Source organism: Schistocerca piceifrons, chromosome 1 (assembly GCF_021461385.2).
Source record: "Schistocerca piceifrons isolate TAMUIC-IGC-003096 chromosome 1, iqSchPice1.1, whole genome shotgun sequence".
Classification (NCBI taxonomy): Eukaryota; Metazoa; Arthropoda; class Insecta; order Orthoptera; family Acrididae; genus Schistocerca; species Schistocerca piceifrons.
The window spans coordinates 130,337,440-130,364,515 of record NC_060138.1 but is presented as its reverse complement, the minus strand read 5'-3'; the positions used below and the strand labels follow the sequence as shown (position 1 = coordinate 130,364,515).

At 47.1% G+C, this 27,076-nt stretch overlaps 1 protein-coding gene across 4 annotated transcripts in view; it reads right to left on the bottom strand.

Annotated features, from left to right (window-relative positions):
* Positions 1-27,076, bottom strand: part of LOC124782465 (protein-tyrosine sulfotransferase-like) — an 878,071-nt gene that overhangs the window by 390,893 nt on the left and 460,102 nt on the right. The gene's annotated exons all lie outside the window — the stretch shown is intronic.

The window sequence follows — 27,076 nt, the reverse complement described above, 5'->3', positions numbered from 1 at the left end:
TGGGTAGCAACATTGCAAGGACTTACTAGGGACTGTGCCTTTGAATGTGACTGTGGTCTTTCTTATTCAGATACAATGGTGCGTGATGCAATTGCACAGAACGTTTCTGATGTTCGCATACGGGAGCAAATTTTGAAACTAGTTAATCCCTCCCTTCAACAAGTGATAGACATATTGGATAGACAGGACACACTTGACTGTGCTCAGGAATCTTTTGACACTTCGCCAGCTGTGTGTAACATTAACCGGCCCGCTGGACGCGCTGCGCGGCCCGGTAACCGGGCCTCGCGCACGTCCGCACAGCTGCAGCCGCGCGCTAAGCCACGTGTGCCGCGCCAGCCCACAAATGTAGTGAAATCATGTCCGCGGTGTGCTACTAGACATTCGCGTGAACATTGCCCGTCACGCCGAGCTATTTGCTTTTTCTGCAATAAGAAAGGACATGTTCAAAGTGTTTGCCAGAAAAAGCTCAGATCAGACACTCACAATCATTCCAGGCCCTTTGCTTCGCGCCGGAATCGAACCACGGACACTCAGGCTCGTGGACCTTCGCCTATGGACATTCACGTCGTTCATTCCGCTTCGTCCAGTGACACTTTCTCTAACAGTGACTGTGATCGTCCCACAAAAACTGTGCGTCGACGTCGCCGGAAATCACGTCAATTAGCAAGTGATTCTGTACCAGTGTCTGTTCCAATTGCACAAAACAGTCGCTCTTGTCGTCAGCAGGACAATAAACTTTTTGTGGACTTAGACTTTGAAGGCAAAGTGATACATTTCCAGCTCGATACCGGAGCTGCAGTTTCATTGCTCAATCATGACACGTACAAACAACTGGGAAAACCTCCGTTGCGTTCCGCAAATGTTAAGCTAACTACATATTCCGGACAGAAAATTCCTGTGTTAGGACAGTGCAGCCTTCTTGCAACATACAAGGGACAAACAAAACTTGTGTCATTTTACGTTCTTCGTTCTTCTTCTGCAGTGAACTTGTTTGGTCTCGATTTGTTTCAGTTGTTTAACATGTCTATTGTAACTCAGGTCCTATCAGTGAATCAGACTGTGCCTACAGACAGTGTTTCTCGGCTGTGTGACGAATTTGCAGACATTTTTGCACCGGGCTTAGGTTGCGCTAAAAACTATGAAGCACATTTAGAACTGAAGGTAAACGCGCAACCGAAATTTTTCAGGGCGCGCAATGTTCCCCACGCATTGCGTGATGAGGTCGCAAGAACGTTACACGATCTCGAATCACAGGGTGTAATTGAACGTGTGCAAGCTTCTCTCTGGGCCTCACCCTTAGTAATTTTGCCAAAACCTTCCGGAAAATTGAGACTTTGTGTGGACTTCAAGGCCACAGTGAATCCACAGCTAGTGACTGCTACTTTTCCTTTGCCCCACCCGGAAGATCTTTTTGCTAAACTGTGCCCGGGAAAATATTTTTCAAAGTTGGACCTAGCCGATGCGTACTTGCAAATACCGGTGGACGACGAATCCCAGCGCGTATTGGTGGTTAACACGCATCTTGGATTGTACCGCTTCAAAAGACTGCCATTCGGGTGTGCATCCGCCCCTGCCTTGTTTCAGCAATATTTACAAACTATTTGTGCGTCGGTCCCTACTGCAGCAAACTATCTGGACGATATAGTGATCTCCGGACAGACAGAAGAAGATCATCTTGCGAATTTACGAACATTATTTCAGGTCTTGCGGCAAAATGGTCTTCGCTTGAGGAAGGACAAATGTGTGTTTTTTGCTCGTGACTTACCATACCTGGGACATGTCATTAATGCCCAAGGCATACATCCGAGTCCAGAGCACCTCCGTGCCATACAAGAATTGCCTTCCCCTCAAAATGTGAAACAGCTACAGAGTGTGTTGGGTAAAATTAATTATTACCATAAATATGTGCGCAATGCCTCTTCCATTTCAGCTCCGCTTCATCGCTTACGCCGTAAAGGTGTTCCGTTCGTCTGTACGACGGAATGTGAACGCGCCTTTCGCCAGTTGAAATCGGCGTTGCTTTCTAATACTTGCCTTACGCCATTCGATCCCCAGAAACCCCTTTTGTTGATGGTAGATGCATCGGATTTCGGGATCGGTGCTGTGCTTGCGCACAAAGTTGGCTCCCATGATCGCCCTATTGCCTTTGCGTCCAAATTGCTCTCGTCTGCGCAAAGAAATTATTCACAGATAGAGAAAGAAGCTTTGGCTCTCGTGTTTGGTGTTACTAAGTTCCATGATTTCTTGTATGGTCGTCACTTTACCATCATCACAGACCACAAACCTTTGACATCGCTTTTTCATCCGACCAAGCCTGTACCTCCACGTACAGCGCAGAAATTCATTCGCTGGTCTATTTTCCTCTCGCAGTACCGCTACGATATCTTGTATCGGTCCACTGCTAAGCACGGAAACGCCGATGCGTTGTCCCGTTTGCCTGTTGCTGAGGATAAAGCATTCGATTCTTCCGAACTTGCTTGCATGTTCATTGATTCGGAAACCGATGAAGTGGTCGAATCGTTTCCGATTGATTTTCGTCGTGTCGCTACAGCCACAGCTGCTGACCCTGTCCTTGCTACTGTTTTACGTTTTGTTGCTACGCAATGGCCTTTGTCAAAGTCTCGGATCGAGGATCCGTTGGTTCGCCGATTTTTTGCTCACAAGGAGAGACTTTTTGTTCGACGTGGTGTTTTGTTGTTGCGTTCTGATAATGATCAGTCCAGAGTCGTGGTCCCACGTTCGTTACAGTCCTCTGTTTTACGGCTTCTTCACCAAGGACATTGGGGTATAGTGCGAACGAAACAACTTGCTCGTCAGCACTGTACTTGGTTCGGAATCGATGCTGCGATTACGAATATGTGTTCTTCGTGCCCGGCGTGTGCCGAACAACAATCCGCACCGCCGCGGAAAGTCTTTGCATGGCCAAAAGCCACTTCCCCTTGGCAACGCTTGCACATTGATTTTGCTGGTCCATTCTGGAATGCTCGATGGTTGGTTCTGGTCGACGCCTTCAGTAATTTTCCTTTTGTTGTCCGGATGTCTTCCACGACGTCCTCCGCCGCCATCCAAGCGTTGTCTGCTATCTTTTGCATTGAAGGTCTTCCGCAGACTATTGTTTCCGACAATGGCCCACAATTCATGTCCGCAGAATTTCAGTCATTCTGCCAGGCCAATGGTATTCAACATCTGACATCCGCGCCGTTTTCGCCTCAGTCCAACGGTGCCGCTGAACGATTGGTCCGGACTTTCAAGTCGCAGATGTTGAAATTGAAAGAGTCGCATTCTCGGGAGGACGCATTGTTGCTCTTTTTGTCTTCGTATCGCTCTCAGCCCCGAGATGGTCGCTCGCCGGCTGAGTTGCTCCACGGTCGTCCTCATCGCACCTTGATGTCTTTGCTGCATCCGCCGCATCAGGTTCCTGTGCAGCGGCAGACTCCTGCTTTTGCTCCAGGCGACGTTGTATTTTATCGCAACTATCGAGGTTCACGGCGTTGGCTCGCAGGGCGCATTCTTCGCTGCCTCGGCCGCGCGATGTATTTGATTTTGGGGGCCTCTGGTGAGGTGCGTCGGCATCTCAATCAGCTGCGCCTCTGTCGTCGCTTGGGTTCTGCCGCTCCCCGTCTGCTTTCAGCGACGGTGCCGTCCGGTCAGCGCCCTGGGGACCCATCTACTGGCTCGCCTCATCCCCAGGTGTTCCCGACGATGCCTTCCATTTTGCCCCATGGCGACGCGCCGCCGCCGCCGCAGCAGCAACAGCCGCCGCCGCCGCAGCAGCAGCAGCCGCCGCCGCCGCCGCTTCTTCTCCCGCCGGCGCCGCCCGCATTCGACGCTTCGTTGCAGCCGCCAAGCGCCTCCCAGGGTCACGCGCCGCCGATCGCTTCCCGTGACCAGCTGTCCTCCGCCATGGAACTCCCGCCCGCTCCGGACCACATGACGTCATCGCGCGTCGGCTACCCCGACGCAATGGAGGTTGATCCTTCGGTCCCTCCTGTCTCTTTACGGGCGCATACACCGCATGTTGACGTGCACCCTGGACTAGTTTTTCAGGCGTTTCCTAGCTCCCCTCGGACCGAATGGCCGGGTGCGGGTGGCACAGCCTCGCCTGTTGTTAGGCTCCCCACCTCATCGCATACGTCAACATGTGGTCCTCCCCACGGCGGGCGGAAGCCTTATCACACGACCGTTCGCCGATTTGCGGGGGAGGAATGTGGTGTCACCGCCAGACACCACACTTGCTAGGTGGTAGCTTAAATCGGCCGCGGTCCATTTAGTACATGTCGGACCCGCGTGTCGCCACTGTGTAATCGCAGACCTAGCGCCACCACCAAGGCAGGTCTCGTGATACGACAGAGCACTCGCCCCAGTTGTACGAGAACCTAGCTACCGCCCAGTTGTACGAAGCCTTTCTCTCTCATTAGCCGAGAGACAGAATAGCCATCAGCTAAGTTAATGGCTACGAACTAGCAAGGCGCCATTAGCCATACAGTGATTGTACTTAAAGTCTTCTGTGTATCGTCAAGATCGATGTACCACAAGGAATGAGTAAAGTTAAGTATTAAACATGCTCCGTACTTTTCTTCCTAACATTAATTACGTATCCTGTTCCAGTACATCACGCCCGTCTGCGTTAGTCTAGAGTGCCTTTTCAGCCATCTCAACTTCACGGTGTCGGCCCAGCTACCGACACAACACTAACACCAAATTTCGCCGCCGTGTCCTAACAGATACGTTCGTCGTACGTCTCACATTGATTTCCGCGGTTATTTCACGCAGTGTTGCTTTTCTGTTAGCACTGACACCTCTACGCAAACACCACTGTTCTCGGTTGTTAAGTAAAGGCCATCAGCCATTCCGTTGTTCGTGGTGTGATGTAATTCCTGAAATTTGGTATTCTCTGCACACTCTTGACACTATGGATCTCAGAATACTGAATTCCCGAACAATTTCCGAAATGGAATGTCCTATGCGTTTAGCTCCAACTACTGTCCGCGATCAAAGTCTTAACTCTCGTCGTGCGGCTATAATCACGTCGGTAATGTTCTCATATGAATCACCTGTTTACAAATGACAGCTCCGCCAATGAAGTGCCCTTTTATACCTAGTGTACATGATACTACCGCCATCTGCATAAGTGCATATCAACATCCCATAACTTTGTCACCTCAGTGTATGTACCCTCGACTTTTAGTGCTGCCGACTGCCGTCTGTGAGTGGTTACTGCATGACGACGTCGAACGTAGGTGGTGGTCACATTAATGTTGCTGGATTCCGTATTTTGTCCGGCGAGCACGAGTTTGACTTAAAATAGTGGCCCTTTCAATTTTGCAAGTCATGTGAACACACTGTGAATTCACTTTAAGACTGTACAGCATTTTCTAGAACTACGCGATAATTAAAATTATTTTGTGACTAGTAATTGCTCTGCCCCCCCCCCCCCTCCCCATGAACCATGGATCATGCCGTTGGTGGGGAGACTTGCATGCCTCAGCGATACAGATAGCCGTACCGTAGGTGCAACTACAACGGAGGGATATCTGTTGAGAGGCCAGACAAACGTGTGGTTTCTGAAGAGGGGCAGCAGCCTTTTCAGTAGTTGCAGTCTGGATAATTGACTGGTCTGGCCTTGTAACATCAACAAAACCGAGCTTGCTGTGCTGGTACTGCGAACGGCTGAAAGCAAGCAGAAACTACAGCCGTAATTTTTCCCGAGGGCATGCAGCTCTGCTGTATGGTTAAATGATTATGCCATCCTCTTGGCTAAAATATTCCGGGGGTAAGATAGTCCCCCCGGTCGAATCTCCGGGCAGGAACTACTTAGGAGGACGTCGTTATTAGCACAAACAAAACTGGCGTTCTACGGATCGGAGCTTGTAATGTCAGATCCCATAATTGGGAAGGTAGGTTAGCAAATTTAAAAAGGGAAATGGATAATTTAAAGTTAGGTATAGTGAGAAAGTTCGGTGGCAGGAGGAACAGGACTTCTGGTCAGGTGAATAGAGGGTTATAAATACAAAATCAGATAGGGGTAATGCAGGAGTAGGTTCCATAATGAGTAAAGAAGTAGGAACGCGGGTAAGCTACTATGAACAGCAAGATAGCCAAGATATATACGAAGCCCACACCCACCACAATAGTAGGAGTTTATGTGGTGTCACCGCCAGACACCACACTTGCTAGGTGGTAGCTTAAATCGGCCGCGGTCCATTTAGTACATGTCGGACCCGCGTGTCGCCACTGTGTGATCGCAGACCGAGCGCCACCACAAGGCAGGTCTCGAGATACGGGATAGCTCTCGCCCCAGTTGTACGACGACTTTGCTAGCGACTACACTGACGAAGCCTTTCTCTCATTTGCCGAGAGACAGTTAGAATAGCCTTCAGCTAAGTCCATGGCTACGACCTAGCAAGGCGCCATTAGCCTTACATAGTTTGATAGTTATCGTATGAAATGTCTCATCAAGAACGATGTATACAACAAGGAAAAATTAAAAGTTAAGTATTCCAGTAGCTACATACTTTTCTTTATAACATTAATAAGTATCCTGTCTCAGACCTCTACCTAGCCTACTTGAGATTACGCGTGCCTTTCGGCTACTTCAGTGTGGCGTAGCTGTCTTGTTACGCCACAACAGTTTATATGCCAGCTAGCTCGCAGATTAGGAGGAAATTGAGGAAATGTATGATGAGATAAAAGAAATTATTCACCTACTTAACGCAGCCGAAAATTTAATATTCAGGGGGACTGGAATTCGATAGTAGGAGAAGGAAAAGTAGTAGGTGAATATGGACTGGGGGAAAGGGATGAAAAAAAGAAGCCGACAGGTAGAATTTTGCACAGAGAATAATTTAATCATACCTAACACTTGGTTTAAAAATCATGAGAGAAGGCTGTATACGTGGAAGAAACATGGAGACACGGGAAGATTTCAGATTGATTATATGATAGAGATTTACGAACAAGATCTTAAACTGTAAGACATTCCAGGGGCAGATGTGGAATCTGACCACAATTTATTGGTTATGACTTGCAGATTAAAACTGAAGAAAACGAAAAAAAGGCAGAAACTTAAGGAAATGGGACCTGGATGAACTGAAAGAACAAGAGAGAGAGTATTAGGGAACGATCGACAAGAACAGGGGAAAGGATTACAGTAGAAAATGAATGGGTAGCTTTGAGAGATGAAATAGTGAAAGCAGCAGAGGATCAAGTGGGTAAAAAGACGAGAGGTAGTTGAAATCCATGAGTAGCACAAGAAATATTGAATTTAATCGATGAAAGGAGAAAATATAAAAGCGCGATAAATGAAGCGGGGGAAAGGGAATACAAACATCTAAAAAAAAGAGATCAACAGGATGTGCAAAATGGCTAAACGGTAATGGCTACAGGAAAAATGTAAGGATGTAGAAGCATATATTAGTAGGAGTAGGAGATTAGCGTTTAACGTTCCGTCGACAATGAGATCATTAGAGACGGAGCACAAGCTTGGATTAGGAAAGGATGGGGAAGGAAATCAGCCGTGCCCTTTTACAGGAACCATACTGGCATTTGCCTGAAACGATTTAGGGAAATCACAGAAAACCTAAATCACGATGGCCGGAGACGATTTTGAACCGTGGTCCTTCCGAATGCGAGCCCAGTGTGCTAACCACTACGCCACCTTGCTCGGTAATATTACTAGGGATACGATACATACTGCCTGCGGGAAAATTAAAGAGGCCTTTGAAGAGAAGAGAACCACTGGTATCAATAATAAGAGCTCAGACGGAAAACCTGTCTTAAGCAAAGAAAGGAAAGCAGAAATGTGGAAGGAATTTATAAGAGGGTGTGTACAAGGGAGATGTATCGAGGGCAATATTATGGAAATAGAAGAGGACGTAGAGTAAAATGAGAAGGGAGATATGATACTGAGTGAAGAATTTGACACAGCACTGAGAGACCCAAGTCGAAACAAGACCCAAGGAGTACACAACATTCCGTTAGAGCTACTGATAGCATTAGGAGAGCCAGCCATGACAAAACTGTTCCATCTAGTGAAGAAGATGTATCAGAGAAGCGAAATACAATCAGACTTCAAGAAGAATGTAATAATCCCGATTCCAAAGAAAGCAGGTGCCGGCGGGTGTGAAAATTAGCGAACTATGAGGTTAATAAGTCACGCCTGAAAAGTACTAACACGAATCCTTTTTGTAGGAAAAACTGGCAGAAGCCGAAGATCAGTTTGTATTTTGGAGAACACGTGAGGCATTACTGACCCTACGACTTCTCACAGAAGATAGGTTAAGGAAATACAAACCTACGTTTATATCACTTGTAGACTTAGAGAAAGCTTTTGACAATGTTGACTAGAATACTCTCTTTCAAACGCTGAAGGTGACAGGGGTAAAATACAGGGAGCCAAAGGCTATTTACAATATGTACAGAAACCAAATTGCAGTTATAAGAGTCGAGGGACACGAAAGGGAAGCAGTGGTTGAGAGGGGGAGTGAGACAAAGTTGTAGGCTATCCCGAATGTTACTCGATCTGTAAACTGAGGAAGCAGTAAAGGAAACGAAAGAGTAGAAATTAAAGTTCAGGAAGAAGAAATAAAAACTTTGAGGTTTGTTGATGATATTGTAATTCTGTCACACTAAGCAAAGGACTTGGAAGAGCAGTTGAACGGAATGGACAGTGTCTTGAAAGGAACACCAACAAAAGCAAAACGAGGATAATGGAATGTAGTCGAATTAAGTCGGGTGATGCTGAGGAAATTAGATTAGGAAATGAGACACTTAAAGTAGGAGTTTTGCTACTCGAGGAGCAAATAACTGTTGATGGTCGAAGTAGAGAGGATATAAAATGTAGACTGGCAATGGCAAGGAAAGCGTTTCTGAAGAAGAGAAATTTGTTAAAATCGAGTATAGATTTAAGTGTCAGGAAGTCCTTTCTGAAAGTATTTCTATGGAGTGTAGCCATGTATGGCAGTGAAACATGGACGATGATCAGTTTAGACAAGAAGAGAATAGAAGCTTTTCAAATGTGATGATACAGAAGAATGCTGACGATTAGATGGGTATATCACGTAACTATTGAGGAGGCACTGAACAGAACTGGGGAGAAGAAACATTTGTGGTACAACACGACAACATATAATTTTAAAGAAAACCATTTCGGTATTGAGCCGCGTGATACCGCAAAACTGAATACGAACTGGAAGCATTAGCGACGTTTCGGCTGACCTCCAGGAGACGAAACTAGCAAGATTTTATTTACTTTCACCGAATACTACAGTGAAAGGAACTCGTAATACAACAGTAATATACCACCCATAACTGGATAGCGCAGTTGGTAAGAGCATTACCCGCCAAAGGCAACTTCTCGGATTCGAGTCCCAACTTATGCAGTGTTTTAATATGCTATGAATTTTGTTTCAAAGCCGAGTTGCTGCTATCAGACGTAATCCTGCAATGTCATGAAAGCCAGACCCCAGATTACCCAAAGGCTCAAAATTCAATGGACTAGCTGCAGGCCACAACAAAATGCCAACTAAAAATTGCGAGATAGCGAAATGTAGGCACAGTGCACAAAAAATTTATACCTCCCCCCTCCCCTCCCCCCCCCCACCACCACCACCACCACCACCACCACCACCACCACCACCACCACCACCACCACCACCCGCCCAAGAAAACGCCAATACTTTGCAACTTCACCTGTAGTGTTGACTATGGCATCAACTCGGCGAGGAAGAGTGCCCACAAGTTTGTACAGGTCCCACATATCCTGCTGATACCACTCATTTATGGTTAGATCCCGAAAAGGTAGCCGGCCAAATATAGTGCTGGAGGGGAGGGAGGGGGGAGGGGGTAAAATCGTAGATGGAGGCCAAGGGATGAATACACTAAGCAGATTCTGAGCGATTTAGGTTGCAATAGTTACCGGGAGATGAAGAGGCTTGCACAGGATAGAGTAGCATGGAGAGCTAATTCAAACCAGTGTTTGGACTGGAAACAACAACAACAACAACAACAACGATTGCTCTGCAAGCCGCAGATCGAGAAACAGGACGTTGAGAGGACAGAGCTAGAAGCTAAAAGTAAAGTTAAAAATAAATAGCTGAGAAGCTGTGGCGCTGTTTATAGAGCATTGTTTTGCCATCACAATGGAGCTGCAAGTCGAGAGATGTGAACGCGCTGGCCGGCACGTGCTGTCTCCATTACCGCGGGCGGGAGTCACGTGCCGGCCATCGGTGACGAGTTTCACGCCCCCTGACGTACTCGGCCTCCGCTAACAGCCGTCATAAACCAATCAGCGTCGCGGGCCCGTTCTGCAGGCTCCGTGGGCACGCGTGCTGGCAGCGGATAGCGGAGGTGCGCGCGAGAAACTGCAGCCGGCCGTCGGCTAGACCCAGATCCCGCCGGCTCAGCAAGGTCAAGGCCGATGCCGCGCGACGGATGCACATGGCAGCCGGCCAGTGGCACTTCCCCTCGTAACGGAATGCTCGGGCCGAGGTCGCAGCCTTGGGGGGCGAGGTAAGGCTGCCAGTCGAAGGCTTACCGCGTGTCCGTCAACAAATACCACAAGCACGGAACATCTGAACAGGATCGCCGCTTCCAACAGGCCTTCGCAGTTGACCATCACCAATTTTAACGTACTCCGGACACGAGGTCTGTTCCCAACTTCCGGAATACACTACTGGCCATTAAAATTGCTACACCACAAAAATGACGTGCTACAGACGCGAAATTTAAACGACAGGAAGAAGAAGCCGAGATATGCAAATGATTAGCCTTTTCAGAGCATTCACACAAGGTTGTCGCCGGTGGCGACACCTACAACGTCATGACATGAGGAAAGTTTCCAACCGATTTCTCATTCACAAACAGCAGTTGACCGGCGTTGCCTGGTGAAACGTTGTTGTGATGCCTCGTGTAAGGAGGAGAAATGCGTACCATCACGTTTCAGACTTTGATAAAGGTCGGATTGTAGCCTATCGCGATTGCGATTTATCGTATCGCGACATTGCTGCTCGCGTTGGTCGAGATCCAATGACTGTTAGCACAATATGGAATCGGTGGTTTCAGGAGGGTAATACGGAACGCCGTGCTGGATCCCAACGGCCTCGTATCACTAGCAGTCGAGACGACAGGCATCTTATCCGCATGGCTGTAACGGATCGTGCAGCCACGTCTCGATCCCTGAGTCAACAGATGGGGACGTTTGCAAGACAACAACTATCTACACGAACAGTTCGACGACGTTTGCAGCAGCATGGACTATCACCTCGGAGACCATGGCTGCGGTTATCCTTGATGCTGCGTCACAGACTGAAGCGCCTGCGATGGTGTACGCAACGACGAACCTGGGTGCACGAATGGCAAAACGTCATTTTTTCGGATGACTCCAGGTTCTGTTTGCAGCATCATGATGGTCGCAACCGTGTGAACGCACATTGGAAGCGTGTATGCGTCATCGCCATACTGGCATATCACCCGGCGTGATGGTACGGGGTGCCATTGGTTACACCTCTCGGTCACCTCTTGTTCGCATTGACGGCACTTTGAACACTGGACGTTACATTTCAGATGTGTTACGACCCGTGGCTCTACCCTTCATTCGATCCCTGGGAAACCTTACATTTCAGCAGGATAATGCACGACCTGAAGTTGCAGGTCCTTTACGGTCCTTTCTGGATACAGAAAATGTTCGACTGCTGCCCTGGCCAGCACATTCTCCAGATCTCTGTCCAACGGAAGACGTCTGGTCAATGGTGGCCGAGCAACTGGCTCGTCACAATACGCCAGTCACTACTCTTGATGAATGGAGGTATCGTGTTGAAACTGCATGGGCAGCTGTACATGTACACGCCATCCAAGCTCTGTTTGACTCAATGCCCAGGCGTATCAAGGCCGTTATTACGGCCAGAGGTGGTTGTTCTGGGTACTAATTTCTCAGGATCTATGCTCCCAAATTGCGTGAAAATGAAAATGTTACCACATGTCAGATCTAGTATAATATATTTGTCCAATGAATACCCGTTTATCATCTGCAATTCTTCATGGTGTAGCAACTTTAATGGCTAGTAGTGTATTTGTAATCTCGCGCCAATGGTTTGTTGGAACGAAATGGAGTTGGGATCCCTGCAGACGCCTGTGTTTAGTGTGTAACTGCCCGAAGTTTCATTGTTGTGTGTCTGTTCGTCATTGTCCAGTACTGTACTGAGTAGAACACAGAGTCGCACAGTTTACGAATTTCGAGACTGCGGAGTTAGAAGAGCAACGCGTCTGCATTAAATTTTGCGTGAAACTCAAGAAAACCTTTACAGAGACGCATGAAATTATACGGGAAGCCTACGGTGATGAGTGTTTTAAGCCGTGCTCGCGTTACTAATGGTTCATACGGTTTAAAAGTGGCCAGACGGATGTTAAAGATGACCCTCGTTCAGGACGCCCTTCGATGACTAGAGACAACGCTCATGTCAGGAACGTCAACGAAATTGTGCGTGCCAATCGAAGACTGAATGCCCGAGAGATTGCAGAACGTGATACAGCATCTTGGAATGCGTCGTGTTGCCGCCAAGTTCGTCCCACGACTCATGAGTCAAGCCCTATACGACCTTCGTCTCGCAGTCTGAAGAGCTTTTGGATAGCGGAAATGAGAACGAAATGTTCCTTAAGAGAATCATAACCGGCGATGAGACGTAGGTCTATGGTTACGACGTTGACCCCACGGTTCAATCTTCACAATAGATCGAGAAAGGTTCTAAAAGACAAAAAAAAAAAAAAAAAAAAAAAAAAATCGTCATGTCAGGTCGAATGTCAAAGTCATGCTGATAGTTTTCTTTGACTCTGAAGGATTTGTTTATTATGAAGTCGTGCCACAGGTTCAAATGGCTCTAAGCACTATGGGACTTAACATCTGAGTCTCCTAGAACTTAGAACTACTTAAACCTAACTAACCTAAGGACATCACACACATCCATGCCCAAGGCAGGATTCGAACCTGCGACCGTAGCAGTCGCACGGTTCCGGACTGCGCGCCTAGGTGGACGAGAAGCTGGTGACTTCACACCGTGGAATTCCTCCACGTTCCACTACACTACGCAGCGTGAAACGAAGACTCTGGTATGTTATATTTTTGCTTCGTGGAGAGGAACGTGGCCATGAGATGCGATATTGAGAACTTGGGAGCCGCCGTATTGTAAGGGGTCAAAGCTACGGCACGATGGTGCAATATCGAAAGGGTGTCGCTTTGGTACGATTTATCACAGTTAAATTTTGAATAGTGACATTTGTAAATTCTGTGTTTAGCCAATGTGTACCGTATATGGAGACCCAGCTGTCAGGTTGGGGCCTTACGACAGTTGAAGGGAAAGGTAGCAGTTTCGTTTTTACCTCCTTCCCAACTTTTTCACCTTTTGTTTTCTAAAAGAGTTTGGGTCTTCGTTTCTAATTTAATAAAAGCATTATATGCAACAGTGGATGTTACTTATCATAAATAACGTAACAGCCAGTCTATATCAGAAACTAAACACAACTTACACATGGGAAGTCATTGCCATTATAAAATAATGTGTGAAATACATATATCTATCTTTTGGTTTCATGGAACGCCTCATCTTTGTATCTCGACTGTAAATATAGTTTTCAATGATTGTGAGCAGCTCAGAAAAAAATATCTTGCTCCATCTAAACGAAATTATGAAACGAATCTCGATCTTTAAGTCTATGTGGAAAATTAAGTTCCTTCAGAGTGGTGATAGACAGTGCAACATCGAGAATATGGATACTATGCAATCGCACACTGGTATTAGACACTTTGTCTATATAAAACCGAAAATGATTTGAAGATTCCATTGAGTTATCGAATAACTTCTACTATTATGTGTCTCAGATCGCTGTACAGTACTGCAGAGTTCCTCCACCAGCAATTCGCTGTTCAAGCCGTCGACGAACCCAGAATCTTTTTCGCGATGTTCTTCGATCTCCTTGGACAATTAACGGAGCTATTTTACGCGCGTCCAATTTCGTAAACAAAGTGTGTGATCTACACGGCAGATGCAGCCAGTAACAGACGCTGCAGAGCACTGATTTCGCAAATCACGCTCAGGAGCACGTTATGTTCCGTGAGATGTAGCAGGTAGTTTCAGAGCGTGCAGCAAACACGGCGGACAAAAAGTCTGGCGTGCTTCACGATGAGAAACACGTCGCGTCTGGGGACGGCTTAAAGAAGCGTACTCTACGAACGAAGTTTGTACGTTACAAAATCCTCGTCCGACCGCTACTTGCATGTAACATGTCAGTCTGGTATCGCTACCAGAGGGGTTGATAGAGGAAATAGAGAAGATACAAAGAAGAACAGCGCGTCTCGTAGATGCTCAAGCCAACTCGTGGCAACAGCGGCGTTGTGCTTAAAACTGCGGTTTACTGCTAAACTTCCGAGAGCTTACGTTCTTAGAAGAAGGGATCATTATATTGCTTCGTCCTATGTATCTCGATAAAAGAGCATCAAGATAAAAACAGCGACTCAAGCTTACATGGAGGTTACCAAGAGTTCTTACGACGCACCATTCGTGGTTGGAACAAGGAAAGAGGGGAACATTCGTACACGAAGTACCCTCCACCACACGCCAAAAGCTGGAATCTGGATTAGGCGTCATCTCGACGTTCCTCGAGCCAGTCAGTAGGTGGCGAGAGGCTTTATACGATCGTATCTTCGGCATCAGTATTTCGATCTGCAGCAAAGGTTGGCGATGACTGCGAGAAAGCACCTTATGTAAAGACAGAGTTACCGGAGAAAACACGATTAAAGTACACTCCTGGAAATGGAAAAAAGAACACATTGACACCGGTGTGTCAGACCCACCATACTTGCTCCGGACACTGCGAGAGGGCTGTACAAGCAATGATCACACGCACGGCACAGCGGACACACCAGGAACCGCGGTGTTGGCCGTCGAATGGCGCTAGCTGCGCAGCATTTGTGCACCGCCGCCGTCAGTGTCAGCCAGTTTGCCGTGGCATACGGAGCTCCATCGCAGTCTTTAACACTGGTAGCATGCCGCGACAGCGTGGACGTGAACCGTATGTGCAGTTGACGGACTTTGAGCGAGGGCGTATAGTGGGCATGCGGGAGGCCGGGTGGACGTACCGCCGAATTGCTCAACACGTGGGGCGTGAGGTCTCCACAGTACATCGATGTTGTCGCCAGTGGTCGGCGGAAGGTGCACGTGCCCGTCGACCTGGGACCGGACCGCAGCGACGCACGGATGCACGCCAAGACCGTAGGATCCTACGCAGTGCCGTAGGGGACCGCACCGCCACTTCCCAGCAAATTAGGGACACTGTTGCTCCTGGGGTATCGGCGAGGACCATTCGCAACCGTCTCCATGAAGCTGGGCTACGGTCCCGCACACCGTTAGGCCGTCTTCCGCTCACGCCCCAACATCGTGCAGCCCGCCTCCAGTGGTGTCGCGACAGGCGTGAATGGAGGGACGAATGGAGACGTGTCGTCTTCAGCGATGAGAGTCGCTTCTGCCTTGGTGCCAATGATGGTCGTATGCGTGTTTGGCGCCGTGCAGGTGAGCGCCACAATCAGGACTGCATACGGCCGAGGCACACAGGGCCAACACCCGGCATCATGGTGTGGGGAGCGATCTCCTACACTGGCCGTACACCACTGGTGATCGTCGAGGAGACACTGAATAGTGCACGGTACATCCAAACCGTCATCGAGCCCATCGTTTTACCATTCCTAGACCGGCAAGGGAACTTGCTGTTCCAACAGGACAATGCACGTCCGCATGTATCTCGTGCCACCCAACGTGCTCTAGAAGGTGTAAGTCAACTACCCTGGCCAGCAAGATCTCCGGATCTGTCCCCCATTGAGCATGTTTGGGACTGGATGAAGCGTCGTCTCACGCGGTCTGCACGTCCAGCACGAACGCTGGTCCAACTGAGGCGCCAGGTGGAAATGGCGTGGCAAGCCGTCCCACAGGACTACATCCAGCATCTCTACGATCGTCTCCATGGGAGAATAGCAGCCTGCATTGCTGCGAAAGGTGGATATACACTGTACTAGTGCAGACATTGTGCATGCTCTGTTGCCTGTGTCTATGTGCCTGTGGTTCTGTCAGTGTGATCATGTGATGTATCTGACCCCAGGAATGTGTCAATAAAGTTTCCCCTTCCTGGGACAATGAATTCACTGTGTTCTTATTTCAATTTCCAGGAGTGTATATCATTTCACTTGGATGCCACGATGCTTCCTTCGACAAGGCCACGGCCAATATCCTTCCATCTCTTTATGCACGAGAGAGAGGCAGAGGGAGAGACAGAGAATCTTTTGGTTTCACTGGCAATGGAAATTCAAACAAGGCTCACCGACTAAAAAGTCATAAGGAAACAAAGAGTACTCTCTAAGAAGAGGAGTAAGACGAGGCGCTAGTATGTTAACTGAAGAGCGAAAGAAACTGGTACATCCGCCTAATATCGTGAAGGGTCCTCCAGATCACACAGAACTGCCGCAACACGAAGTGTCATGGACTCCACTAATGTCTGAAGTAGTGCTGAAGGGAAATGACTCCACGAATCCTGCAGGGCTGTTCAAAAATCCGTAAGAGAACGACGGGGTGGAGACCCTTCTGAACAGCACGTTGCAAGACATCCCAGATATGCTCAATAATGTTCATGTCTGGGGAGTTTGGAGGCCAGCGGAAGTGTTTAAACTCAAAAGAGTGTTCCTGGAGCCACTCTGTAGCATTTCTGGAGGTGTGGGGAGTCGCATTAGCTTCCTGGAATTGCCTAAGTCTGTCGGAAAGCGCAATGGACATGAATGGGTGCAGGTGATCAGAGAGGATGTTTACGTACGTGTCTCCTGTCAGAGTCGTATCAGGGGTCCCATATCACTCCAACTACACACGCCCCACACCGTTAACAGAGCCCCCAACAACTTGAACAATCCCCTGCTGACATGCAGGGCCATGGGTTCATGAGGTTGTCTCCATACCCGTACATGTCCATCCGCTCGGTACAATTTGAAACGAGACTAGTCCGACCAGGCAACATGTTTTCAGTCATCAATAGTCCAACGTCGGTGTTGACGGGCCCAGGACAGGCCTAAAGCTTTGTGTCGTGTTGTCTTCAAGGGTACACGAGAGGGCCTTCGGCTCCGAAAGCCCATGTCGATGTTACGTTTAACAGTTCGCACGCTGACGCTTGTCGATGTTCCAACACTGAAATCTGCAGCAATTTGCGGAATGATTGCACCTCTGTCACGTTGAACGATCCTGTTCAGTCGTCCTTGCTCTCGTTATTGCAGGAAATTTATCCGGCCGCAGCGATACTCACGGTACACTCGTGAAATGGTCGTACCGGAAAACCACCACTTCATCGCTACCTCGGTGATGGTTTGTCCCATCGCTCGTGCGCCCGACCATAACATCACGTGCAAACTCACTTAAATCTTGATAACCTGCCATTGTAGCAGCAGTAACCGATCTAACAACTGCGTCAGACACTTGTTGTCTCACATAGGCGTTGCCGACCGCAGTACCTTATTCTGCCTGTTTATACAGGGTGATTCAAAAAGAATACCACAACTTTAAAAATGTGTATTTAATGAAAGAAACATAATATAACCTTCTGTTATACATCATTACAAAGAGTATTTCAAAAGGTTTTTTTTTCACTCAAAAACAAGTTCAGAGATGTTCAATATGGCCCCCTCCAGACACACGAGCAATATCAACCCGATACTCCAACTCGTTCCACACTCTCTGTAGCATATCAGGCGTAACGGTTTGGATAGCTGCTGTTATTTCTCGTTTCAAATCATCAATGGTGGCTGGGAGAGGTGGCCGAAACACCATATCCTTAACATACCCCATAAGAAAAAATCGCAGGGGTAAGATGAGGGCTTCTTGGAGGCCAGTGATGAAGTGCTCTGTCACGGGCTGCCTGGCGGCCGATCCATCGCCTCGGGTAGTTGACGTTCAGGTAGTTACGGACAGGTAAGTGCCAATGTGGTGGCGCTCCATCCTGCTGAAATATGAATTGTTGTGCTTCTTGTTCGAGCTGAGGGAACAGCCAATTCTCTAACATCTCCAGATACTGTAGTGCAGTTACAGTAGCACCTTCGAAGAAAAAGGGACCAAAAACTTTATTGGCTGAAATGGCACAGAAAACGTTCACCTCAGGCGAGTCACGTTCATACTGAGTTGTTCCCGCGGATTCTCAGTGCCCCATATACAGACATTGTGACGGTTGACTTTCCCGTTAGTGTGGAAAGTTGCTTCATCACTAAACACTATCTTTGAAACGAAAGATTCATCTGTTTCCATTTGAGCAAGGATAAAATCACAGAAATCGATTCTTTTAATCTTATCAGCTGCAGACAGTGCTTGAACCAATTTCAGACGATAAGGTTTCATAACTAACCTTTTTCGTAAGACTCTCCATACAGTTGATTGTGGAATTTGCAGCTCTCTGCTAGCTCTGCGAGTCGATTTTCCTGGGCTGCGAACAAATGCTTGCTGGATGCGTGCTACATTTTCATCACTCGTTCTCGGCCGTCCAGAACTTTTCCCTTTGCGCAAACACCCATTCTCTGTAAACTGTTTATACCAACGTTTAATACACCACCTATCAGGAGGTTTAACACCATACTTCGTTCGAAATGCACGCTGAACAACTGTCGTCGATTCACTTCTGCCGTACTCAATAACACAAAAAGCTTTCTGTTGAGTGGTCGCCATCTTAGCATCAACTGACGCTGACGCCTAGTCAACAGCGCCTCAAGCGAACAAATGTACAACTAAATGAAACTTTATAGCTCCCTTAATTCGCCGACAGATAGTGCTTAGCTCTGCCTTTTGTCGTTGCAGAGTTTTAAATTCCTAAAGTTGTGGTATTCTTTTTGAATCACCCTGTATATCTCTGTACTTGAATATTCATGGTTATATCAGTTTCTGTGGCCCTTCAGTGCATTAAGGCCAGTGGTGCGCTGCGGCCTATTTCTGTGTGGAGTAAGTCATCTGTATCACGAAAGTTGTTCGCTTCCGCAGAGGGATGCAGACAGACATATTCCTGGGATGACTGGGACTACAGCGCTGTCGCAGCGTGCGATCTACTTTCCCGGGCTCGGCGCAGCGTGGCGTGGCCCTGACACCCGAGCTGAAGGCTGCTCGCGCAACCACGGAATCCGGCCTTCATGTCGGCACCGTGCCCGCCTTATGAGTTACGCCCGTAAGACGGAACCCGTGAGGGAATGGAGAGAGGGTCTCTCTCTCTCTCTCTCTCTCTCTCTCTCTCTCTCTCTCTCTCTCTCTCTCTCTCTCTCACACACACACACACACACACACACACACACACACAGAGACAATGGTCTTGTCAGCGTGGACCGTTTGGATGTGGAATGGTTTTCTCAGCGTGGGCCGTTTGTATACAACTCGTCAAGGTGCACGAGATAACTTATCTGGAAGGGCATTGTACTACGATAATACGACTATGTTAAAGGTTTGCCCGAATGGGCAGCGGTGCATTTTACATCTACCTCAAGGTCAGTCTTCGGTCCTAATAGTTTTGAGTTCCTTCCACAGACAACAGACGAACACCCTTATTGATTTGTGTGTAGTATTCTGTCCATTATCCGCACCAAGTATCTATGAACAACTACATTTTTTGCTCAGCTGAATTAAATTCACTAAAATTTAATAAAAACAATAAACAGGGGGCGAAATCGCTGAAAATGCAACGAAAGGAGTTGATACCAGTATAATCCATTCAGAAGTGTCGAACTTGCAAGGTCACAATTCAACAAGGTGGGGCAGCTAAGACAGACCACTCAAAATGCATCCAGAACAAGTAAACATATAAAGAACTTGAAACATCCCCTTAGAAAAATTAATGAATTACTGTGCTGATAAACCTCTTACTTTATTTGATTTTCAAACAGCTGAGCAGAACTGAACGCACTCAGACATTTCTCGCTTTACTTATTCTGATCAACACTAAACTGACACACAATATTTTAGTGCAAAACAATCTGACTTTCAATAATCCCTACAAAAGAATGGCCATGACTAACAATAACCTATACCTTTCGCAAATGAAAGATTTTGATAGAGAACAAACAATGTATTTAACTTAATAATGTTCAAAAGTCACCACATATATTTATATATATACCAGTTCATGATATACAGTATTACAAATTTACTCTTGCTGATGGATACATGTCCAGATCGTCCGCTCTCAAAATTCTCCCGTCTCTCTCCACACATCCACCACTGCTTGCGGCTCACTTCCAACTGCCCAACGCTACGCGCTGCTCACATCAATCTGCCCAACACTACAATAGCAAATATTCCAACAATGCAAACCAGCCACAGACTGCACACGACACAGTCAGTGATTTTCATACAGAGCGCTACGTGGCGCTACCAACATAAAAACCTAAACAGCCTACTTACAAACTGTAGCTGAATTTTCTGTTGTACGTGCCGGCCGTTGTGACCGAGAGTTCTAGGCGCTTCAGTCCGGAACCGCGCGACCGCTGCGGTCGCAGGTTCGACTCCTGCCTCGGGCATGGATGTGTGTGATGTCCTCAGGTTAGTTAGGTTTAAGTAGTTGTAAGTTCTAGGGGACTTATGACCTCAGATCTTAAGTCCTATAATGCTGAGAGCCAATTGAACCATTTTTTTCTGTCGTACGTCAGTAATTTGTAACGGTTACAGCCGCCGTATTGTGACTCCAATTTTGTTTATAAAATGAAATTAAATACTTTTTTCCCTTGGAGTTAGAAGTAGCCTTTGGAAAGGGGTTCTACGGCATAATATGTGCTTGACTTGCTCGAACAGTAACAAGATAACAGCGCCCCAAACTACTGTTTTGCCTGCAGGAGAAGAGCTCCCACGGACGTCTGCGCCAGCGAACCAAATGTAAGAAAACCCCTAAGTCAGTAGCTGTTCATGTGTTTACCCGGGCGTCTGAAGCTCTTCAGTCTGTGCCCTGTTATCATAGTGATCTAACCACTTGCTCGTTAAGTGGTTCCGACTATCACAACGTATACTGCAGTCGAAAATGTGGATGCGGTTTTCCTTTATGGCGAATGTCGCCCACCTCTTAGAGCAGCAGTGCATTTGTATGCTGAAAGCCGTGTTTACAGTTGCCAAGTATCCATGATCTGTCTTTCCAAACATTACAAAAATCAAGGAACTGGAAGTGCGAAGAATAAAGCACGCCAAGCAAAAACAACAACTTATGACAGAAATAGAAGTAATATTTAACAATGGTAATGGTAATATACAATTCACATGTCATTGCGATACAGCTTGAGCGTGTAAGTGGGAAGTGTTGTGGACTGGGACGTCCACTTAGATGAAAATCTCCCTGCCGCTGAAAAAAGTTTAATGCACGTGACCCGGTAGAACGGATCCGTGGGTTCTAGAGCAACACACAGGGCGAAAGTAATACAGAAAGGTGAGCAGTAAAATATATTACTCGACTTTAGTAACGCTGGTTGCAGCAATTGTACAATGCAGGTTTAGGCCATCTGTCCACGAACACATACTGAATAATATCTCTGAAATACAATGGAACGAAACTAACCTTCTGTCTTGATGTACTATCCGAAGAACATATCCAAACAACAGTACTCAGTTAAATCTCAAGGCAGATGGTGTCTGTCCATGCACGATAATTCTATTCACTATTTTGTTCAAATGGCTCTAAGCACTATGGGACTCAACATCTGAGGTCATCAGTCCCCTAGACTTAGAACTACTTAAACCTAACTAACCTAAGGGCATCACAACACATCCATGCCCGAGGCAGGATTCGAACTTGCGACAGTAGCAGCAGTGCGGTTCCGGACTGAAGCGCCTAGAACCGCTCGGCCACAGCGGCCGGCCACTATTCTGTCTCTACTGAAGGCTAAGGACTAAATCCAAGTGCTGGAAACAAAATTGGAAGTAACTAAACCAAAGACAGCGTTGGGCGTGGCAAAAGCAGACACGGAAAGCCACACGGTCGGCCTAAAGGCGCGAGAAATAAGGGGACCTGTAAAATAAGTTACGTGACAGAATTAATGAGGGAAGGTCCTTAGGCAATCTACATCTACATGGATACTCTGCAAATCACATTTAAGTGCCTGGCAGAGGGGTAAGAACTGCAGAGAGAAGGCTCTGCGAGAGAGAGAAAGAGAGAGGTCTCATGGTGGGCAATACACTACGTCTCGAGATGCCTATGAAGAGCTCAGAACATAGTTCGAGACCTTGCAGTTAAAGGATTCTTCTCCTCTTTTCTCAGCCTCTGAAGACCTCCTGACACACAAGGTGCCAGGGTAGTTAATAAGGTGATGAGAAGCCATTTCACATTATGCCACATGAGGGGCAGGAAGGGTCGATAGGCAAAATGAGACCCAGCGTGCAGAGGCGTTTAGTATTCAGTAGTGAGCAGACAGTCGGTACCGTGGTTAAACGTTAGAATCAGTGAGAAGCAGCCGTGGACGGACGCAAACGAAGTTACACACTGGAGTCGCTGGGAAGAAGTTAGATAGTAGATTTTATACAAGAGTTTCATTAAGCAGACAGAAAGGTGAAAAACGCTCACTGTCTCTGTGGAAGGACTTGGCTACTAGTGTCATTCCTGTACTGAGATTCTGAGTAATACTTATTCCCTCGTCATTCTCTGATCCTGTATATCCATCTCAGCGAAGCAAGTTTCACTGTGAGTTCGATCAACCGACTGACTTCCATTTAGCACGAACTCCTGGTCTACATTAGTTGTATCAGGAATTACAAAATGCTGTGCTGGGTAAGAATAAGTCAGACGAAAATGTATTGAAAGAATTTACAGGCAACTAGTTACAGGAACAGTGAGATTAAACTTAATTTCACAATATATTCCTATACACTTTCAAGTGTTTGTCATTAGCAGACACTCTATTGTAACGGTGAAATTTTTGCCGATAGTTCTCACATTGTAAACATAGTCTTCGCACTAAGGCGGACCCGCAGATCCCTTTATTTTTTACTGCAGATAGCGGTCAATAAGGAGAAGAGCTGCATTGTACAATCTCCAAAGTTCTTATGTTATTGAATACATTTATATCCAGAAGTTGAAAATAGAAGATCAAGATATGACTCCAAATGGTAGTGACACAATCCGACCGCAAGGTTACAAACAGCCACCATCATTGTTATGTGAAACTTGTGATTCCGGAAGTACAGGGTGGGGAAATTAAGAGTGGCCAGGAGAACAGAGCTCCTGCATAAAAAGGAACACAGCAGAGGAAAGAAAATACAGTACTAACCTGACTTTGTCAGATGTTGAAAGAGACCACCATTCCATCCCTTGGCACTTTTGAGCCCTGGTAAGCAAGTTGTTAAAGGCGGATCGAAGGTGGACTGCTGGAATTCCTCTGCTGGAATTGCTTCAATCTCATTCGTAATGTTATGCTACAGTTCCTGAAGACCAAGAGTGTTGTTGGGATACACCTTACTCTTGTGGGCTCCCCACACAAAGTAATCTCACACTGACCGACCAGGTGACCTGCACACCCAGCTAGGGGCGCCACCAGACTGGCCTCTGCTACAACTTTGCCAGGCGTGAAGATTGTGTAAATGTACTCAAACTTTCGGCTGGCTGTATGGGCACCTGCTCCATCCTGTTGGCCGTTTCCTCTTTCATTATTGCTGCCATAGATGGTTTGAAATGTCCGCCAGTTTTATTTTCCCCACTCTGTAGTTGAGTCTCTCCGCAGTTGGACGCGCAAACAAAAAAATAGCTCTAAGCACTATGGGACTTAACATCTGAGGTCATCAGTCCCCTAGAACTTAGAACTACTTAAACCTTACTAACCTAAGGTTCAAATGGCTCTGAGCACTATGGGACTCAACTGCTGAGGTCATTAGTCCCCTAGAACTTAGAACTAGTTAAACCTAACTAACCTAAGGAAATCACACACATCCATGTCCGAGGCAGGATTCGAACCGACCGTAGCGGTCGCGCGGTTCCAGACTGTTGCGCCTAGAACCGCTCGGCCACTCCGGGCGCGTAAACAACATAGCTCGAGTCAGTTTCTTAGTAAATAACAGAATCTGCAGTTCTAAAATTGCTCGCGAAACAATGCCACTAAGATAAAAGGAATAACAACTTCGGCCTGTTCTGCGCTGTCAACTACCGGATCTCTTGTTCTCGTTATCTGAAAGAACGTTGAATATTGGATGCGAACATTTTAAATCAAAGAGGTCTACCTCTCCTGTAAGTTAATATGACATCGCTACGCATGCAAATTTCGTGTGAGGTAGCACCATACCTCAGAAATCTGTTTTCGGTCCCCTAACGTCGTCCGCGCCATTGCGCCGCCAGCACGGGCCATTTCGGAACCATTACCCTTGTTCACGGAACCGTGCGATGTTTGCACAACTGCTTCGACTGGATCTCTCGTCTCCCCCCCCCCCCAACCCCGCCCCCCTGCCAGCAGTCATTAGCGTCCAATCGACCAGAAATCCCCTCCAATTCTCACGTAAGCGCTGAGACATCGGAATCTCAGCTCCATGTACAGACTACAGTTTCCAGCGAAACCACTCCCCAACCAGTATCTTCCAAATTCCTTCTATTAGTAAACAATTAACCGTAGACAATCACTGTTTCTTAATCATATCATATCACCATGAGAATAAATCTGACAGCTGCTGCTTTGTAGTAGACATGGTACCCACAACGAAAAGAGTTTCAATACTTTAAAAATGATGTTCCCCAGTGGTATGTAGCATAGCTGTAGACAAGTTCAAAGGTACCCCTTTAGGAAAGCATGACACGCACCAGTTTCACCCACTACTTTCCCTAACAAATCATCATTCTCTACTATCACAGATTAACGGTTGGTGCGCGATATTACGAATTAGAGAGGTGAACAAGGCTCACATTGTCGCATACGGGTTACGATTGTTTAACTGGCGAGCTGCATAGGAGAGTGGTTTATAGACGGTTTCCCTTCCCTCGTCCAGAGAAATCTCTGTCAGCTTTCCAAGCCCTGCCTCTAATAAATACACCCAAACAGGGAGAATACAATAATCCGGTAAATAGTTTTTGGCTACCAACCAAATAACCGAGTATTCGAAAATGACTTGGAAGCACCGCAGCCACCATAAAACCAATGTCTTTACCAAGTACAAGGTGCCTTATGAAACTACGAAATGTTGTCTAGCCACCGATGTTGATTTTTAATATACACATCAAAAAAAGTTTTGCATCACCCCGGTTCCCAGAACTCCTGAAGACAACGTTGACTGTAGATAATGTATCACAGACACAGTCCCTTTGACTGTTCAGAGATGTCACTAAACCCGCCCAAAGATGTAAACAACCATGCATGAGCGACGCCTATTAGACGGAGGGGATCCGACAGCCGATCAGTTCCAGTCATTCCATCAGGAAGGAAGTACACGCCTCGTGTTGTCTGTAGTACAATTATGCCTAGACGGTTTAATGGCTCTGAGCACTATGGGACTTAACATCTATGGTCATCAGTCCCCTAGAACTTAGAACTACTTAAACCTAACTAACCTAAGGACATCACACAACTCCCAGCCATCACGAGGCAGAGAAAATCCCTGACCCCGCCGGGAATCGAACCCGGGAACCCGGGCGTGGGAAGCGAGAACGCTACCGCACGACCACGAGATGCGGGCATTATGCCTAGACGGTCAGTACCGCGGTTCGATCGCGTCCGCATTGTTACTTTGTCCCAGGAAGGGCTCTCAACAAGGAAGTGTCCAGGAGTCTTGCAGTTAACCAACTCGATGTTGTTCGGTCATGGAGGAGATACAGAGAGACAGGAACTGTCGATGACATGTCTCGCTCATGCAGCGCGATGCAGATGGGCCCATCAACATGCCGAACGAACCGCTCAGGATTGGCATCATGTTCTCTTCACCGGTGTGTGTCGCATATGCCTTCAACCAGACAATCGTCGGAGACGTGTTTGGAGGCAACCCGATCAGGCTGAACGTCTTAGACACACTGTCCAGTGAGTGCGGCAAGGTGGAGGTTCCCTGCTGTTTTGGGGTGGCATTATGTGGGGCCGACGTACGCCGCTGGTGGTCATGGAAGGCGCCGTAACGGCTGTACGATACGTCAATGCCATCTTCCGACCGATAGTGCAACCATATCGGCGGCATATTGGCGAGGCATTAGTCTTCATGGACGACAATTCGTGCCCCCATCGTGCACATCTTGTGAATGACTTCCTTCAGGATAACTCGACTGGAGTGGCCAGCATTTTCTCCAGACATGAACCATATCGAACATGACCAGGATAAATTGAAAAGGGCTGTTTACGGACGACATGACCCACCAACCACTTTGAGGGATATAAGCCGAATCTCCGTTGAAGAATGGGACAATCTGGACCAACAGTGCCTTGATGAACTTGTGGGTAGTATGCCATGATGAATACAGGCAGGCATCAAAGCAAGAGGGTGTTAGAGGTACCGGTGTGTACAGCAATCCGCCCAACTCTGAAGGTCTCGCTGTATTGTGGTACAATATGGAATGAGTAGTTTTCATGAGCAATAGAAAGGGCAGAAATGATGTTTATGTTGAACGCTATTCCAATTTTCTGTACAGATTCCGGGGCCTCGGTTCAAATGGTTCAAATGGCTCTGAGCACTATGGGACTTAACTGCTGAGGTGATCAGTCCCCTAGAACTTAGAACTAGTTAAACCTAACTAACCTAAGGACATCACACACATCCATGCCCGAGGCAGGATTCGAACCTGCGACCGTAGCGGTCGCGCAGGGCCTCGGAACTGAGGCGATGCAAAACTTTTTTTGATGTGTTTAATACGTAAACAACCGAAGCATAATGTTTTAAACTGATTTTGGGAACAAATGATGATAGGAACTCATGTTCTGAAACGTCATCGAACCACACAACAGAGATTCACAGCCTTATTGGTACGTCATCAGACCGTCACATATCGTAATCTTCACCACTTGACATTTCGGAAAACAATCGAAAGAAAGGAAGGTCAGTGTTTAACGTCGTGTCGACAACGAGGTCATAAGAGGTAAGTATGGTTAAGGAAC